Raw genomic sequence first — 19210 nt, 5'->3', positions numbered from 1 at the left:
AGGTGAAGATCGGAAAATACCTCCAAGATGAGACAAAATAGCAATTAATTTGCTTTTTGAAGAAAAACCAGGATGTCTTCGCGTGGTCGCACTCGAACATGGTGGGAATAAGTCCGAATATAGCAAGCCACACACTGAATATAGACAAAAGCTTCCCCCCGAAGCAACAAAAAAGAAGACAGCTGGTCGAAGATAGGAAGAAAGCACTAAAGGAGGAGGTTGACAGGTTAAAGGCAAACCGATTTATTAGGGATGCCTTTTACCCTGACTGGGTAGCCAATCCGGTGTTGGTCCCAAAGCCCAATGGGACGTGGTGAACCTATGTTGACTACTCAGATCTCAACAAAGCTTGCCCGAAAGACTGTTTTCCGTTGCCAAGGATTGACCAGCTCGTGGATGCCACGGCGGTGCATGGCCTGATGTCCTTCATGGATGCTTATTCTGGATATAACCAGATTCCCATGCATGCCCCCGACCAAGAACATACTAGCTTCATCACGGATAAGGGCCTATACTGCTATAATGTCATGCCATTCGGGCTCAAAAATGCTGGGGCCACATACCAGCGGCTCGTGAACATGATGTTTTCAGAACAAATACGGAACAACATGGAGGTTTATGTTGATGATATGCTTGTCAAGTCTCAACTCAACAAGAACCATGTTGATGACCTCGAAGAGTGCTTCGGCGTGCTCCGAAAGTTTAACATGAAGCTAAATCCTCAGAAGTGCACTTTTGGGGTATCTTCAGGAAAATTTCTGGGCTTTATTGTGAACTCTCGTGGAATCGAGGCTAACCCCAACAAGATCAAGGCCCTGATTGACATGCCCTCACCTCGAAGGCACAAAGATGTCCAAAGTTTGACTGGCAGGATGGCAGCCCTAAGCAGATTCATCTCGAAATCTACGGACCGTGGTCTTCCATTTTTCAACTTATTGAGAGGAGGTAAGAAATTCGAATGGACGGAGGAATGTGAGCTGGCCTTTCAGGAGCTCAAAAAGCACCTTGCAGAACCACCCATCCTGTCAAAACCTGAAACGGGAGAAATACTGTACCTATACCTTTCAACCACCGAACACGCAATAAGCGTTGTGCTCGTTCGAGAAGAAGAGAAGGTGCAAAGATCCGTTTATTACATCAGTAAAATATTACTGGGGGCAGAGTCAAGATATCCATTTATGGAGAAACTCGCGCTCAGTTTGATTCATTCGTCTCGTAAACTCCGCCCCTACTTTCAGGCGCACCCCATCCATGTGCTGACTGATTAACCACTTAGGCAAGTTTTTTCTAAACCAGAAGCTTCAGGTCGACTTCTTAAATGGGTTGTTGAGCTCGGACAGTTCGAGATCACCTACCACCCGAGGACGACCATTAAGGCACAAGCGTTGGCAGACTTTATAGTGGAATGTACTGGCATAGCTGACGACGAGGTAATAACCCCGGCCCACGAGCTATGGAAACTTTACGTCGACGGCTCATCAAATGAAAATGGAGCGGGGGCAGGGGTCATTTTGGTTACCCCCGCAGGGAGCAGATTTCATTCTGCCTTAAGATTTGGCTTCGAAGCGTCGAATAATGAGGTCGAATACGACGCTTTACTCGCAGAACTTCGTATAGCAAAGGAGCTCAAAGCTAGGGCTGTACATTTCTACAGTGACTCCCAGCTCGTGGTTAATCAGATCTTGGGAAATACCAAGCTCGCGGCACGAGAATGGCAGCTTATTTGAAGAAGGCAAAATCTGCATTAGAGTGTTTTGAATTTTATACAATCGAACAGGTTCCCCGCGAGCGGAACTCAAACGCAGATGCCTTAGCTCGACTCGCCACATCTGCTGAAAATGAAGAACTAAACGTCGTGCCCATAGAACACCTTTCGGCACCGAGCATTAATGAGCCAGAGGAGGGAGATGTATGTATGATCGACACAGAGCCTACCTGGATGACCCCAATAGTTGAATACCTCGAAGATGGAGTCCTTCCAAGAGACCGGAACCAGGCTCCAAAGTTGATGTATCAACTTCCCCGCTACACCATTTTGGACGGGAAGCTATACAGGAGGGGATATTCGATGCCGTTACTTAGGTGCGTAACCCCTCCCGAAGCTAATAAGATCCTTGAAGAAATTCATGAAGGGTTCTGCGGAGATCACACCGGGGGGCATAGCCTGTCCAAGAAGATCATACGCCAAGGATATTTCTGGCCAACCATTAAAATGGATTCTTTCGAGTACGTGAAGAAATGCGAAAAATGCCAGAGATTCGCCACGATACCCCGAGCTCCACCATCTGAGCTGACCATGTTGACTTCCCCATGGCCTTTCGCGGTATGGGGCATCGACCTCATAGGCTCTCTCCCGACTGGCAAAGGCAGAGTAAAATATGCTGTAGTCGTCGTGGATTACTTCACGAAATGGACGGAGGCTGAACCATTGGCAACTATAACTTCAAAAAAGATCCTTGATTTCAAGCATCGTGTGCCGATATGGGGTGCCGAGGAAGATCGTATCCGACAACGGAACCCAGTTCGATTGCGACTTGTTCACCAACTTCTGTGAAAAGAACGGCATAATAAAGAGTTTTTCATCAGTAGCTCACCCTCAAGCGAATGGCCAGGTCGAAGCTGTGAACAAAACTCTCAAAAGTTCTCTGAAGAAAAAGTTGGAGGAGGCAAAGGGACGGTGGCCCGAAGAATTGCCCCAAGTCTTATGGGGATATAGGACCACAGCTCGAACGTCAACAGGACATACCCCATTCTCTCTAGCATACGGTTGCGAGGCAATGTTGCCCATTGAGGTCGAAATCCCAACGATCCGAACTCCGATTTACGATCAAAGTTCAAACCACACTCAGCTCGAGGAGACCTTAGACTTGATTGAAGAAAAGAGGGAAGATGCTCAGCTGAGAAACGCTGCTTACCAGCAACGAACTACCAGGTATTTCAACAAGAGGGTTCGAGATCGAAAGTTCGGAATAGGAGATCTGGTGTTGAGACGCGTATTTTTGGCAACACGAGATCCGGCAGCTGGAGTGCTCGGGCCGAATTGGGAAGGACCATACCAGGTAGAATCAGTCATCTGTCCCGGTGTGTACAAACTTGCGAGATTGGACGGGAGCCTGGTACCGCGAGCATGGAATGGCGAACACCTTAGACCTTACTATCAGTAGTGTAGGAAAAGTGTTGCCTGTAACCATGACTTTCTATTTGTATTAGTTTGTTTGCTTTTGAATTCCATCAAATAAAGATCTATTTCGTTCAATATATTATCCCTTTTTATTTTTGCAATCTCTCTTAATTTAATAACCTATGGTCACACTCATAGGATATTAAGGGGGCATCATCGGTATATATATACCATTGATTTAAAAAAATAAATATAAAGTATTTGGATTTAACCAGATACACGAGCTTAGATAGTTTGGACATAACCGAATTATCAAAAACATAAATTATTTGGATGTAACCAGATACGCGAGCTTAGATAGTTTGGACATAACCGAATTATCAAAAACATAAGTATTTGGATTTAACCAGATACGCGAGCTTAGATAGTTTGGACATAACCGAATTATCAAAAAACATAAGTATTTGGATTTAACCAGATACGCGAGCTTAGATAGTTTGGACGCAACCGAACTATCAAAAGATAATAACGTTTGGATTTAACCAGATGTGCAAACTTAATAGGTTTGAAGCAAACCAGCCAAAAAACTAATCGACGATAAGTAGGAACCTAAACCTACTCCGAGATAAGTCGAGATCGAGGCTGGAATATCTTAAAGAAAAATAGTTTCGAACTCATAACCTCGGAGTAAAAACCGAGGACGAGAAAAAAGTAACTAAGCAAAAGATATAACTAAACCATTCACATTACATACCATATAAGTACTTTCGGGTTCGTGGTTAAAGTAATATCCGACCTTGATAAATAACGAGATTGGAAGCGGATAATTCGAGCAAACGATGCCTGAATGCATCGAGTCTCGAGCCTAAATCCACACTATGTTTGTATGAATAAATAAACATAAATGATTCATCAATATAAAATGTGCAAAATATTTCGAGCTGAGAAATGTAAAACATATATAAGTCAATAATAAAAGAAATTGTATCAGCCTTGTGGGCATAAATTAAAGTAATTACAAGAAATAAGGGGACGCAGCCCCAAAATAAGATTTCCCCGAGATCAGATTCAAGTAGGAGGAGCCTCCTTGGCCTTCTCAGCATCAGCAGCACCGGACTCCTCAGGACGAATAGCATGACTATCCTTCTGGGTTTCCCTCCGAAACGGCCTCTCGAGCAGCCTCTTCCGCCTCATGCCAAGCATTCCAATTGTCAAGAAGCTTCGCCTCGAGAGGACCTAAGAAGCTGGTGTCCAGGTCTTCGTTGTTGGCCCACATTCTGTACATGGCCGAATCAACCGCTTGGTCCTTCTTCTCCTTATACTCAGCAAGGAGACGAGCCTTTTCACCCTCAATGATGTCAAAGGTGGCGGCCTTTTCCTCTTCGAGCTTCTTGTTGGCCTCCTGGAGCCGAGCGTTCTCCTTCTTAAGATCTGCGAGCTCGGCATTCTCCTTTTCAAGCTCCTCGAGCCTAGCTTTCAGCTTCCCAAGTATGGTGGCCATGCCCTCAAGTTCCTTAGCTCCTGCATCAAGCTTTGCATTTGCTGCCTTCAGGTCATCGCTTGCTTTGAGGTGGAGATCCTTCACCTCCTGAGCATAAGACTTACTCGAATGGATCTCGTTGTTCAACTTATAGTTGAGCTGGGCAGTAAAGGCAAGAGACTGAAAAAGGAAGAAATCATCATTAGCACCAGGTCAGTGTGATTATAACTAAGAAGTAGAACTGAAAAAGGAAACTTACTGCGGCAGCGAGCTCGATACTCTTCTCATAGAGGACAGTGCAGTCTTGGATATCGTTCAAGCATTGCCATTGGGGAGCTTCGAGACTGCCAAAGCTCTGGCCGATTCAGGACATAACATCCGAGACCAGCGTAGACCCATGGGACCCAGCGACATTGTCAACCACATATGCATCCATGTGGGTAGAAACTGACAGCTTCTGAGCTCGAGAAGCAGAAGGCTTTCTAGGAGGTGGGCCAAGTGTCGATCGAACCACTACAGGAAGTTGGGGCTCGGCCATGTTAGAGGCATCGACCTGCGAAGTTGATATCACAGTCGCGGCACCGACCTGTGAAGATGGCGCCGTGATGGAACCGGAAACAGGCGGAGTTGGGGGGGGAGGTGTCTTCTCGGTCCTCTTGGGGACTTTAGTAGGCCGGTCCACCTTTCGCGACCCTGCCCTGGGACGCTTGCTCCTTTTGGCGGCACCACTCTCGATGATATTGTCGAGGTCGGAATCCATGGCACCTGCACATTTCCAATCGGAATTAGACATAATGATAATAAGCTTGAAAAAAAAGAAAAAACCAAGTAAAGAAAAAACCTAACTGGAACTCTCCCCCGAACTATGGCTCGGGGACCATGAAATTCCCCCATCTTCAGAGGAGGCGGGGGGAGTACCTTCCCTATACGTGGATGTCAACCTCGAAAGGTCCCTATAATAATTGGTCCCATATTGGACCGCTATCCCGTTCCACACCTCGTCTGAAGTATACATGGTGTCATACTTCCCGAGCCAACTATCAAACCTATGAACACAAGCGTCTACCTAACTCCATATGTAGAAGTGGTATCTATCATGCGGGCATGAAACTAACCTATCGGGCTTATGCTTTAGTAAGGTGGGGGACCACATTCTCGAGGTAGGAGGGCTTTACCTTCGTCCGAGTCCGAACTCGAGGCTTCGTCATTAGCCTCATTCCCCGACGGCGGACTCCTTCTGCGAACTGGAAGTGGGGGCCTCACCTCTCTCCTCGGAGGAAGGACGCTTGTGGGCAAAGGCACCTGCTCCCAATGTTCATACTTTTTATTGGACCAGTCAAAGGTGGATTGGCCCTCTCCCAAGAGCCCGCAAGCTCGGAGCTTATCCTCATGTAAAAGGTACAAGAGGGACCTCCTTCCATGAGGGAGTTGGAGCAGGGTCTCTCTATGCCCCTTCATTGCCTCGTCAGGAGTAGGACGCTGAAAATTGGCTGGAAAGCAAGACACATTTCAACTAAGTACGAATCTTACAGCTAAAATCCTGAGCACAGAGATAAAGAAAACTGGAATACTTACGAATCCGCCTGAATGAATAGCATCGAGACGGGGACTGGCCGTCTGTCCAGAAAAAGGCTTTTTTGAAATCAGGTGGATGATTGGGGAGATCTTCAAAGACCTTCTTCTCTTTGAGATAGCTCGAAAGATAGTAAAAGCCATCTCCTCCCCGAGCTCGGGAGGGGTTTCTTTTCAAACAAAAGAGATATAAAATCTCCTGAGGAGAAGGCCCTTCCCACTTCAGCTCGTGGTATAGCGACCTTAGGACCGACAGGACCCTATAAGAATTGGTGTTGAGCTGGAGCGGGGCCAACCCAACAAAGTCTGTGAAGTCCTTGAAAAAAGACTTCAAAGGTAACAGCGCCCCCGCCTTCATGTGTTCCTAGCTCCATGCCGCGTATCTCAGCCTGTTGTCACGATCCCCGGGGGCGTAACAGCTTCGTTCGTGAGTGTCCGGAGCTCGATACTTCAAAGAACCCGACAACCTGAGGCCATGGAGGGCCAGAATGTCGGTTATCTGACTTGTCGAGGTAACCGAGCTCCAATAGTGCTCGGCCTCGAATATTTCTTTCCTCGGCTGCGAGGAAGAAGGCTCCCCCATCAGTGAAAATTGAAGTTCTCCTGGACTATACGCAACGGTGACCTTTAATGCGGGGTCGAGAGGGATCGGCCTAGACCCTGAGTTGGACTCTGGATAAAGGGCCTCCCGAAGAGTTCTCCTCTTCTTCTCTATGATCTCGTCTATTTGGCAGCGGTAATGAGCTCGAATATCTTCTTGCTCGCGTGCAAGCTCGTACTCACGGATTCGACGTTGATTCCGAGCGAACAACGATTCCGGGCTCGGGGTTTTTGGCGAGTAAGGAATTGCCAGCAACGACCCCCACCGTCTTTCCAGATTCTGTGACATCTAGCGAGAAAGAAAAAATGGTGAGGGCCATGCATGCAAGAATTACGAGCTCGATAGGACGAGCTCGGAGTGTAGGAAAAAAACAAGCTCGATACTAAGACCATTACTAAAGAGTCAGAACGCGTGTACCACGAGAAAGGGAGGAGAGTGGACAATTTTTTGAAAATCCCAAAAATCAGGGGAAAAAGAGTGGCGGATAACCAGAAAAGGTAACCTTGGGTATCGTGCATTTGTCAAAGCCAAGGTTTTATACCCGATATCTTGGTGTACAAGAAACATTTTTTTTAAAATTTTAAAAACCCAGAAAACAGGAATCTTGTTCAAACATCAAAACTGGATATGAACCAGTGATGTAAACCCAGTATGGAAACTTAAAACATAAAAGCCTATCAGACAAAAATTCCCCAATGTATTGTACTAAGAAACAAACTAGTACAGTCACAGAAATATCAAGAACAATATGAACAAAAACTGGGATAAGGGAAAACAAAGATTGGGCACTTACACAATAATGGCGATTGCAAAGAAATTGCTGACTGAAGGAGAGGCTGCACATATGAGCTCACGGACTCGAACAAACCGGAAGTCCTTTGTTTTTTTGGCTGAGAGAACATGCACGAGAAAGAGGTTCTCTGGAATGGCCTTTGGTTTTGTCCTTTCCCTTTTTTGTTTCTGATGCGTGTAAAATAAGAAGAAGAGTAAGATCTTGAATATAAAGGGAGAAAGGTGATAAAAAGGATTAATCTGGGCCATTGGCCAGAATACTCATGAAATCCAACGGTCAGGGGTCAAGGACATGATGGTACCGAAAAGGTGGCAGACGAATGATCGTGGGCAGGTTTCCAAGGTACTCAAGTACCATAAATGAGCAATACCCAAATAACGTGTGTCCATTTTCAAGTATATGACGGTACGGTTCCCGAAGAAAGTAGTTCAAAAGTTTCCTTCTCTTAGGATTCGAACAAATACTTTTGAGGGGGCAAGATGTTATACCTAGATTTCGAGCCATGTTAAATGTGACCTCGAAAGCTGGATTCGCAGCGAATGAACTCGAGAAGTCTGAAGTATGTTCCAAGACTAGACATCGAGCCTGCGAAGCTGAGACGACTTCGAATATGGTGGCCTCGAACTCAACACGATCTCGAAGGGGTAGCACCCGAGATGCATCTATCCTCAGGGATGACCTCAGATAAGGGGTTCCGAGCCTGACGCGAGTACGATCTCGAAAGCCATGTGACCTCGGGAGATGTCATTAGCTCGAAAGTTGATGTAAGACTTGGGAGAATAAGGCATTGGAGATATATGATAATAACCTTGAACATCTTCAAGTGTTGTCCATAAGAGACGTGGTCTACATTTATTAATGTAAATCCCCTAAGATCATGGGATATTATTTGATTAGTTATACGCCCCCTGGTCTTCAGGGGACATTTCCTTTTATATCGGATTACAGGCATTTAAAGCCATTTGATTTATTTGCAAATAAAGAGTAACTACCCAAAATATGTGGGATAGTATTCTGCATTCCTCTCTATAAATAGAGAGATCATGCACCATTGTAAAGGACCGAATTTCTGAATCTTGAGAGAAAACTCTGAAGAATTCATCCTTGAAGAATTTTCAGAGATCATCTTGAGCTTAATAAAAAAGACTCGTGGACTAGGCAGATTTAACTGCTGAACCACGTAAAAATCGTGTTTGGTATTATTATATTTTGATTGGCCATTACTAGTTATTGTTTACGTGCTCTTCTTTCACTGTTGACGAAAAACGGCGTCAACACAATCATAGGATATTAAGGGGGCATAAGTGGTATACAATAATACCATAAGCTCGAAAATGTGGCAACAACAAAAATGAAATAAAATTAGTCAAAGTGTATGGATTATGAACTAGGCATGAATTAAACAACTGTATTGATGATGAACCAGGCACGAATTAAACAAGTCTACAGATTATTAACCGAACACAAACTATACAAGTCTGGAATGAACCAACAAACTCTAATCGACATGATTAAAAGTTGGAATTCTAGATAAACCAACAAAATTTATAAGTTGAGATAGAGCTGTAAATTTTTGCAAAATAGTTTTGACCTCACAACCTCGAGACCATACTCGAGAATGAGGAAAAGCTACTATAAATAAGCAAGAAATAAATAGACTAACGAGGTTACATGCCGATAAGTATTTTAAATGAAGATACGTGGTGAAAGTATTATTAAATTTTGAGGATAACGAAGTCAAAAAATGTGCAATCGAATGAACTATGTATGTATACATGGAAGTTTGAACTCTAGCACGACATTATTTGTGTAGATAAACAAATATAAAAACAAAGTATTTTTTAGTTTGCTCGAAATATACTGAACTAGAAATATAAAGTATGCTACAAGAGAAAAATGATAAAAGCAGATAATATGCACAAAGATTTCGAGAAAAAGATTTAAGCATGAAATATAAATTACTATTTAAAACATAAACTTGTCAAATAACTCAACCTTTGAGTTATAATTGTCTTTGCCCCAAGGGCACAAAAAAAATTATATATATATATATAAATATGTAATTACAAAGGAAACAAAAATGGGTCGCAGCCCATGAGTTGGAATTTAAGGATTAGTAGCCCCATCAACCACGGTCTCGGCTTGCTCGGTGGCCTCTGCCGCCTCTTCAGCAATGAGCCTGGCTTCTTCCTCCTCTAGTCGAGCTTGCCATCTGGTGACAAACTCGGTCTCCTTGGCAGAAAAAAAACTAGTGTCAAGGTCGGGATTGTTGGCCCAGATGCGATACATCGCCATGTCGACGGTGTGATCTTTTTTGGTCCTCAACTCCTCAAGAAGACGAGCCTTCTTAGTCTTGATGAACTAGAAAGTCGTCTTCTTGTCCTCCTCCAACTTGGCATTCATCTCCTAGACTCTATTGATCTCCGAATCTCTGGCCTCCACCTCCCTCCGTGCCGCTTCCAGCTTAGCGTCCAGCTCTTGGACCCTCTTGATATCCACATCTCTAGCCACCACCTCCCTCCAGGCCACTTCCAGCTCTAGCCGAGCCTTTCTAAGATCGTCCTCAGCGCCAAGTTGTGCATCTCTGGCCTCATGGGCCTGCACTTTGCTTTTTGTGACCTCACGGTTCAGAATATAATTATGTTGAACAAAGGATAAGAGGGCCTGCAATTAAAACTTGATGTTAGAGACAAAGAAATAAAAAGTTGGCATGAAAACAGGGAACCTATTAGCTCTTAGAAAATAACTTACCAAAGAGAGTAACTCTCCACTCTTGTCAAAAAGAGTGTTGGGATTCTAGAAGGTGGTCAAGAATTCCCACTAGCGAGCCCTGAGGTTGCTAAGGCAATGACCCACGCGAGTCAATGCGTCAGAACCAAGCTGAACCCTAGAAGTACCAACAACACTGTTGACCACAAATTCAGGCACGTAAGTCGAGATAGTGAAATGACGATCTCGGATAAGAGGTTGGGAAAGACGAGCTTGCTTTGGTTGACCCGCAGGAGGAGGGACCACGATTTCTGGAAGTGTCGTAGGGTCGGTGACCTGGCCCAGGTTGAACAACTTCGAGTTTGATGGGGGCAGGTCAAACTTCTTGGTGAGCTTGGAAGGGTGCCCCCCCTTGTGAGATGCCGGGTGGCGTTTGTTTCCTCTCGAGGCAACAAGTTTGTTGAGGAGGTTTTCCAAGTTCGAATCCATTTCCCCTGAAAAAAGAAAAAACAAAGCATCAGTAGATGATTAGATGTTACAACGTATGATGAGACTATTAGGTGAAAAAAAACCTAACTTGAGGATTCTGCCGAGCTTGAGCTCATGGACCAAGAAATCCCTCTGTGTTACGATGACTCTAAAGGGGTTCCCTCTTTATAGGGAGGAGAAAATCTTGTTAAATCCCTATAATTGTTGGTCTCATACTGGATAGCTACCCCGTCCTAAACTTCGTTTAGACTATACATAGTTTGGTACTTCCCTAGCCAACTATCAAACCTATGGACTTTAAGATCTACGCCTGACCAGACCATGAAATTATTCCTAGGGTCGTTAAAAAGAACCACTATATTAGGCTCCTGCCTAAGGAGAGTGGGAGACCACTTGGATAGGTCTAACACCACTTTACCTTCGTTTGCTGATCTCGGTGAAGCCTCGTCCTAAGCTTCAGTTCCCGAGCATGGGAGCTCGGGTAGACGAGGAGCAAAGGCCCAGGCTTGTGAGCTCGAGGGCCTCTTTCTGGAAGGAAGCTTTGCATTTGGGATTGGGACATCTTCCCATATCGCGAACTTATGGATTCCAGAGCCGTTGGTTGACTTGCCTTCACTAGTGTGGCCGCAAGCTCAGAGCTTATCCTCATGAAGGAGGTAAGTGAGGGACCGCCAACCGTAAGGAAGCTTGAGAATCGCCTCCTTGTGATCTTTCATGGCCTTTTTTTGGCTATGGTCGGTGATAGTTGGTTGCATGTAAGGTTTGAGTGAGCATTTCGATCTCGGAATGAAAAGAGAAATAAAAAATGGAACTATGACAAGATACTTATGAATACGTTGAAAGTAGTAGATCTGGATGAAGTGAGGTCGTTTGTCTAAAAGAAGATGGTTTTGAAGTTTGGGGGATGATTGGGAATATCCTCAAATAACCACTTCTCCTTCGGGTAGCTCGACAGATAGTAAAACATGTCTCCTCCATGAGCTCGAGAGGGGTTACTCTTAAGACAGAAGAGATATAGAAACTCCCATGTTGAAAGCCCGTCCCACTTCATCTCGTGGAACAACGATCTCAGAGCGTCCAAGACTCTGTAAGAATTGGTCTGGAGCTGGAACGGGGCGATGCCAGCATAATCCAGGAAGCTCTGAAAATAGTCCCTTAGGGGCCCTTGCTCGCATGTGCTCGAGTTTTCTTGAGTTTTTGTTCGGTGCGCTAAGGTGCATGGTTAGTAGAAATGCACCTTAGTACTTGTGTGTGTGCATGTGCATGGTATGCATGGTGAGCATGCATTAGTTTCCATGCATGGTGTTTATTTTCTATAAATTATTATTTATTTGTTTTGTGTGATCAATTTAGAAAAAGGAAAGTAATGGGATAGTATGTATATATTTTTATTTAATTTAAAGATATTGATGATATGGGTAGTAGTGGTCTTCTAAGCTATATTGGGTAAGTTAGATAAATGTGATTTGGTGTGTGCTAGCCGTGTATAGAATAAAAGGGGAGAAGCTAGGGGGTTCGGTCAAGGTTAGTGTGAGTGCATAAGGGAGTTTCCATTTTGTACACAAATCAATCAAGCCATAATTGGCAATTACATGAATTATGGGAGAGGGAATCAAGGAAATTAAAAAATTTGGGACATTACCTTTGTAACGACCTGAATTTGCTAATCAGGCTTAGGGCCTTGATTAGTGTGCCTGGAGGGCAATAAGTGGTTTAGATATGCTTATATGTGAATCTATGTGTATATATGATTATGATGCAAGTTAATTGAGTTAAATGTGATAAATGAAATACATGTTGTATATGTGTGATATGTCTGTATAGCACGATCCGAGACAGTCCTGGGGAGCAGTTAGCCAGGGAGTCACAACGGGGTTGAGATTCGGACTCGGGGCGAGTCGAGGGGTAATTCTGGTATTAGATGAGTTATGGGATTATCGGGACATAGAAATAAATATTTGGAGATATATTTGAGAATAGAATGTTAGGCGGGAATATTTGGGGAATTTACCATTTTTGCCCTCGGGGACGTTTTGGTACCCCGAGCCTTGAGGTAACCTTTAGACTTAAGTCATATAAAACAAATAAATAAAATAGAACTGTACAGAAACTGAGGGAAACCGACTCATATCTTCCTTGAGCTGAGAAATAGCTTTTGTCTCTCTCTCTTTCTCTCTCTCTAAGGCAAAACTTGAAGAAACTTAAAGGAATTGCTCAGGAAATTGAAGGGGTTCGGCTGGGAAACTCTAGGGGCTTGAAGCTTTGGGATTGAGGATCATAATCCTGAGATTAAGCTCTGCAAGGTAAGCTTTTAACACTAAGGTCTAGTCTTTAATTTTCTGCTGGTTTAGAGGTTTGCATGTAGTTAAGTTTGCTTGATCTTTTGGGTGTTTTAGCTAAGTTTTGGAGCATGCTTTGATGAGGTTTTGATGTTGTTTCTGTGCTGGATTAATTGTGTTGAATATCTAGGAATCTTAGTTTGGTTTTGGTGGTAATTGGCTTGAAGAAGGGATGAAAAGTTGATGGAAATTCTGGGTTTGCTGTTAGTGCTGCGACCCTAGGAGGGGTGTGCCGTGGCCCGCATGCCCGCACAGCCGTGGGAGGCTGAAGGAATTCGGGCGCGCCGCGGCCTGCGTGTTGGTCAGTGGAGAGCTAGCCTCTATCTTGAGGTTAGCCGCAGCTCTAGGGGGGTGGGGCTGCGGCCCTTAGTGTCAGTGAGGAATTTAATGATATTTTTTACTTGGGAACTTTAAGGGGAAGGCTCGGGATGGATTTTATCACTCGGAGTGATAGAATTCAAGATCCCGGAGGTTAGGGTTACGGTTCGAGGTTATTTGTTGGGTTGGGATTTGATGGTCGGATATTGTTGTGTGTTGTGACTAGGGTTTCGGCAAGGCTCACGTTAGCGGACTGTGCTCGAGGCATCGGTGCTCAGGTAGCTCGGAACTCAGGTAAGAAAACCCCTGTTTCCATAGAGCTTATGTGCAGGGCTGGGCCCAATATATTGAATGGAAATGACATGCAGGGCCGAGCCCTATATACTAGAGTTGTAGAGCATGGCTCTTTATTTGTTTATGCTTGAATTCTGTGCTTATTGCTATACTGTGTTGATATTTTATGTGTGATTGGCAAGAGCCGGGAACGGTGTAGACCGGGAACGGCGTGGGGCCGGGAACGACATCAGGCACGTTGAGTGCAAGGCCGAGAACGGCAAAGGGCCGGGAGCAGCGTTGAGCGCGAGGGGTGCGAGTTGCCAGGGCGAGTCCCTATAAGGATACCTGGGATATCCTCACGGCGTGGTCCGCGAACCTAGGGCTTGGTAAACGCCTGGGCGACTAGGCCATATGTGTTTAGCCATTGGTGGCCTGTTTATATGTTTGACTTGTATTTTGCATATGTTATCTGTTTTGGGTTTTCTTGCTGGGCTTCGGCTCACAGATGCTCTGTGGTGCAGGTAAGGGTAAAGAGAAGATCAACCAACCATGAGCACAGCTGGCGTGAGGCGGCGTGTACATGTGCGGCCAGCCTGGCTACCACAGCTAGGGGATTTTGGGAGATGTTTGTAAAGGAACCTAGGTTTTGTCGTCTAGTCGACTCTGGTCAGTTTTGTGTTGTAAATATTTTCTAAACTTTGTTTTGGGATCCCAAGTGTAAACTTTTATGACTAGCAATGAAATCTATTTTCTCTAATGTTTTCTTTTTAATTATGGCTTAGTTACACGTATTTGATTTAAAACCTCGATTAGCGAGTTAAGGCACAATTTTAAACACACTTAGTAACGGCTCTAAGGGAGTAGGGCGTTACAACCTTTTTCCCACTAGCTAGGGTTCGGCCACTAGGGCCTCTATAAAGGAAAAGAGAGCATGGGTGTTCTCATTTTGGCTTGGTGGCTGCCGTGTGCATAGAGAAGGGAGAGAAGGAGAGGAAGAGGGAGAGAAGGAGAGGAAGAGGGAAAGAAAGAAGAGAAAGAAGGAGAAGGAGAAGAAGAAGGGAATTTCAAATCCTAGGGTAATGTATTGTAGTGTTCTTTTTCTTTCTTTTTCATCTATTCTATTCATCTTAAGTTCTAAGCAATATAATGTTTTCTTTGGGTTTTTGATTGAACCTGGGTCTTGAGGTGCCAAAGGGTTGATCAAATCTTGTGTATCTTTGATCACTATAAAGGAGGTAATGGGAAATCCTAGTCTTTTGATATTTTGATGTTGAGTGTTGTTATTATTATTATTTTTTTTTAAATGTGGTTGTTGTTTTGATGCTAAGTTTCGGCGAAGCATGTGTATAGGCTCCAGTATATATTTTTATTAGTGTTGCTATGATGAATACATGTGCTGGTAAGATATTCTGAATAGAGGCATGTTGGGTTTTAATTGAAAAATGGAAACAAGAATGAGATTTGATGTATGTGTTCGACCTAGTGTATGTTTTAGGATTCATTTTATTTCTTTTGAATTTTGATTAACATGCTTATGGATTTGAGTGTATGGTTATGTTCTTTTTGAAAAAGAAGCATGATGAATTTGAATGTTAAAACCTGCTATATGATTCTATGTATATTCAGCTATGTCATGCTTTAGGCTTAGGATCTCTTTATTTTATTTTGAGCATGTTAGGGTTTTATGAAAATGGCTAAGAGTTTTGATTTGTATTTTTGAAAGATTAGTATTGGGTTGTTGTTGTTTCAATGAATCTTGATGCCTTGATAATTAAAATGTAAAAATTTGATGTTAGAAACATGCACATATAGTTGGCCTAGCTGAGCTTAAAAATTGGGTATGAAAATTTGTTGCTCTTTGTTGTTGATTTTAGAAACTATTGTGTATGATATGCCTATTTGTAATGCTCTTAGGTATTGGGTTATGTGGGTTTCAGCTATGTGGGTATGGTGTGATTGGAGTAACTTATTAATTTTGATAATGATTTGATTTGCATGCTAATTTTTATATTGAAATGCATAAATGCATAGAAGCATGTTAGGTTAATTTGTTAAAATAGTTAAGAATAACTATGAGTATATTTAAAATAAATTACAATTGCTGATTTTAGTTTATATTTTATGGTAATTTATAAATAATGTAAAGGGAGAACAAATTATGTCTTAAATTTCATGTTTTAAAACTAAGACAAGTAAGAGGTGAATATCATTCATGAATAATGTATTTTTCTTTAATAGGATGACAGTGCTAATAGTCTAAATTTATATATATACATATGGATGCACTATGTTGACACATCATCATAATTATTAATACTCATCTATGAGAAGTAACTATTGATAAGACTTCCATATATATAAATACTATTAGTACCTAGAGCTGTAAATGTGGGTCGGCCCGACACGACCTACATTTTCGTACCTCCGAATTATTCAGGCCAGGTTGGGCCGGGCCTGTATTCAAATTCGTGTTGGGCCGAGTTGACCCATATTTGAAAGAGTAAGCCCAGGACGGCCCATAGGCACGACCTATGTCGTGTCGTGCTCGTGTCGTGTCGGGCCCACTTTATCATTGCCAAAAAATGTGAGGATGCGGAATTGAACCCCCACCTCCTCTCTAACAATCAATGGACTCACCACAATTCCAAATACATTTCTTTGTTTAAATTATAGTTTGAGATATTTTTATATACTTTTCAACAATACTTTACACAAAATTATATCAAAGATAATTATTAGAATTTGAATACCTAATAATAAATGCTAAAAAATTTAACTCACAAATCTTAAAATAAATTAATATAATTATATAATTATAAACATTGAGAAAAATAATAGATTTTTATTATCATTTTAATTTATAGATAATTGAACAATAAAAATTTATTATCATTATTAATGTCAAAATATCAGACTTTTTATCATGTCGTGTTTTTGGACTAGTTTGTTCGTGCTTTTGTGTCGTTCCTTCGGGCTTGTCGTGTCATGCCATGCCAATTTTCAATTCGTGTCGTGCTTGACCCAATCCTATATTTTTTTGTGTCATGTCATACTTGTGCGTCCCAGGCTCGTGTCAGTTTCGTGCCGTGCTAGAAAGTCTGACCCATATTTACAGCTTTACTAGTACCCTATATATATTTATATTTATTTTTTACCAACGCATAATAAGAATATATTGAATATTCTGGAGTGTAAAGTTACAATTTTTAATCTATTATTTAGTAATATTATTTTTGTATAGCTCCCAATTTTCATGTGCCCTCACAAAATCACGGGTGTCATGAATTTGTTAGGTATAAATACAACATAAAGTATTTCCAAAGTTATCAAAAGTTAATATTTTTTGCTGTGACAGTGTGAGATTAATGTTTTCATCTTTTTTTTCTTTCCCTTTATTCTTTTCCTTAATAATTAGGAATCATTTTTATATAAGTAATATTGCAATGCAACTGAATTTATTAACTTGACCAGTTATCCCACTTAAAATGTTTAGTTCAAGGTTTGAATTTCCACCATTTTGTCCAAATTGATAATAATTTAATTTGGCAAGTTTAAAATAATTTTACTTAAATTTGTAATAGAGTTTATATAATTTTGATTCTTGTTTTATTTTAATATCAATATAGACTCACAATTTTAAATAATTATAAACAAAATCTTTGGTTTTTTTTTGAATTAGTAAAAATGATATTTTCTGCTCAAATATGGTCAAGAATAAACTCAAAATAGTCTGATAACTTTGAGACAAAGTGAGTTCATAGAATGAAAAAGAAAAAAAAAAAGAAATAGTCAAAACTATTAGGTTGAGAATTGTATTTCTTGTTTTAATCAATTTACAAAACAAATAACCTTATTTGTAATTGTTTAAAAGTAATATTAAAATAAAACCGACAGATTCAAAATTGCATAAACCTTTGTAATATGAATTGATAATATAAAAATGATTTGGTAACTAATCCAAATAGATTACTTATCTCATATTTACTGGGGAAATAACCATTTAACTTGTTAAATTTTCTTTAACGAGGACATCACATGATATATGGTGCCTTTTAATGCTAACTAATCTTTTATCAAAAGAATTTATATTAATATAAAAATTTATATGCAATATTTAAATAAAAAAATATAAGAAAAAAAACTAAAATTTTCATAATCATAAGTACTAGCGAGGAACTTATACCGTTAATTTAATATATATACAGTTTGAACAAGTTTATAAATTATTATTTTTTTATAACATATTAATAATTTCCATGAATTTATTTACAATTGCCAGTGCGATACAACTCATCATAGAACATACTTATACAGTTTTGGAAAAAAAATTGCCGAACCTCACCACAAAAAAAAGGACATTAGCACCATAACCACAACCATACGAATGGACTAACAACATCACTGTCGTTTGGAGTAATATGTATAATTTTTATTTTGGGTTCAGTTTTAACCGCCCTTCTAATTAATGAGGTAAAATATTTTATTTTTTATCCTATAAAGAAAAAATAGTTAAATAGTCTTCTAATGAGTGATGTAAATTTGTATTTTTTTTACTTAAATAAATAGTATTTTTTTATATGTAGTGAATACTATTAATCAAGCTATAAATATTTTATTTATTTTTTTATAATTTTTTGTATATATACGAGTGTAATACTATTATATTTAATTATTTTAATTTTTAAAATGAATCAAATATTTAAAAAAATATATAATATTTAAATAATGTAAAGAAAAAATAAAGAAGGTGATGTATGATATAATGTAAAAATTTGAGGTAAATTATAAAAAAAATATGTTTTGGTAATATATTTTATAATACACTTTCTCTATAATATTTAGCTAAAACTCATAAAAATATCTTTTATAAGCTTCTTTATACATATATTTATAATAGTCATACACAAATTCTAATTAATCTATATCTACATTTATATATTCTTTATATATTTAAATAATGTAGAGAAATATATAGATAAGCTGATATATGGTATAATGTAAAACTTAGAGATAAAATAAAAAAAATATGTATTTTGAAGAAATATTTTAAAAGATAGAATAAAAGATCGTTGGGTTGGATTGGGTAAGCAAAGGGTGGTTAAAATCAATCTAAATTGTTATGAATTACCTTCTTCACGGACCTTGTCAGAATTCAATTTTCTAATTTTTTTTTACCGTAATATAGTTTGTTAAAAGTTAAAAAAAAAATCCAATCAAATCATGCACATCCAATAAGCTTATTAGTATGTCCCACTAATAATAAAAAACTAATAGAAAAAAAAGTATAAAAGTGGCCTTGTTTTGCTAAAAAGAAAACAAAATTAAGCTGCTTTTATATATTAAAATTAAGAAATATATTTTTGAAAGTATTTAAGTAAAAATTTAAGAAATATATATTTTTTACTTCAATTTTTTTTTTCTTGGAACATTAAGAGACTCCAATTTTTTCCAAAAGAATCTTTTCGAGAATCTATTTTATAAATTAAAATAATTCTTAATTTACTATAATTTA

This window comes from Humulus lupulus, chromosome 4 (genome assembly GCF_963169125.1).
Source record: "Humulus lupulus chromosome 4, drHumLupu1.1, whole genome shotgun sequence".
NCBI lineage: Eukaryota > Viridiplantae > Streptophyta > Magnoliopsida > Rosales > Cannabaceae > Humulus > Humulus lupulus.
The sequence above is the reverse complement of the archived record's forward strand: the minus strand, read 5'-3'. Positions refer to the sequence as shown.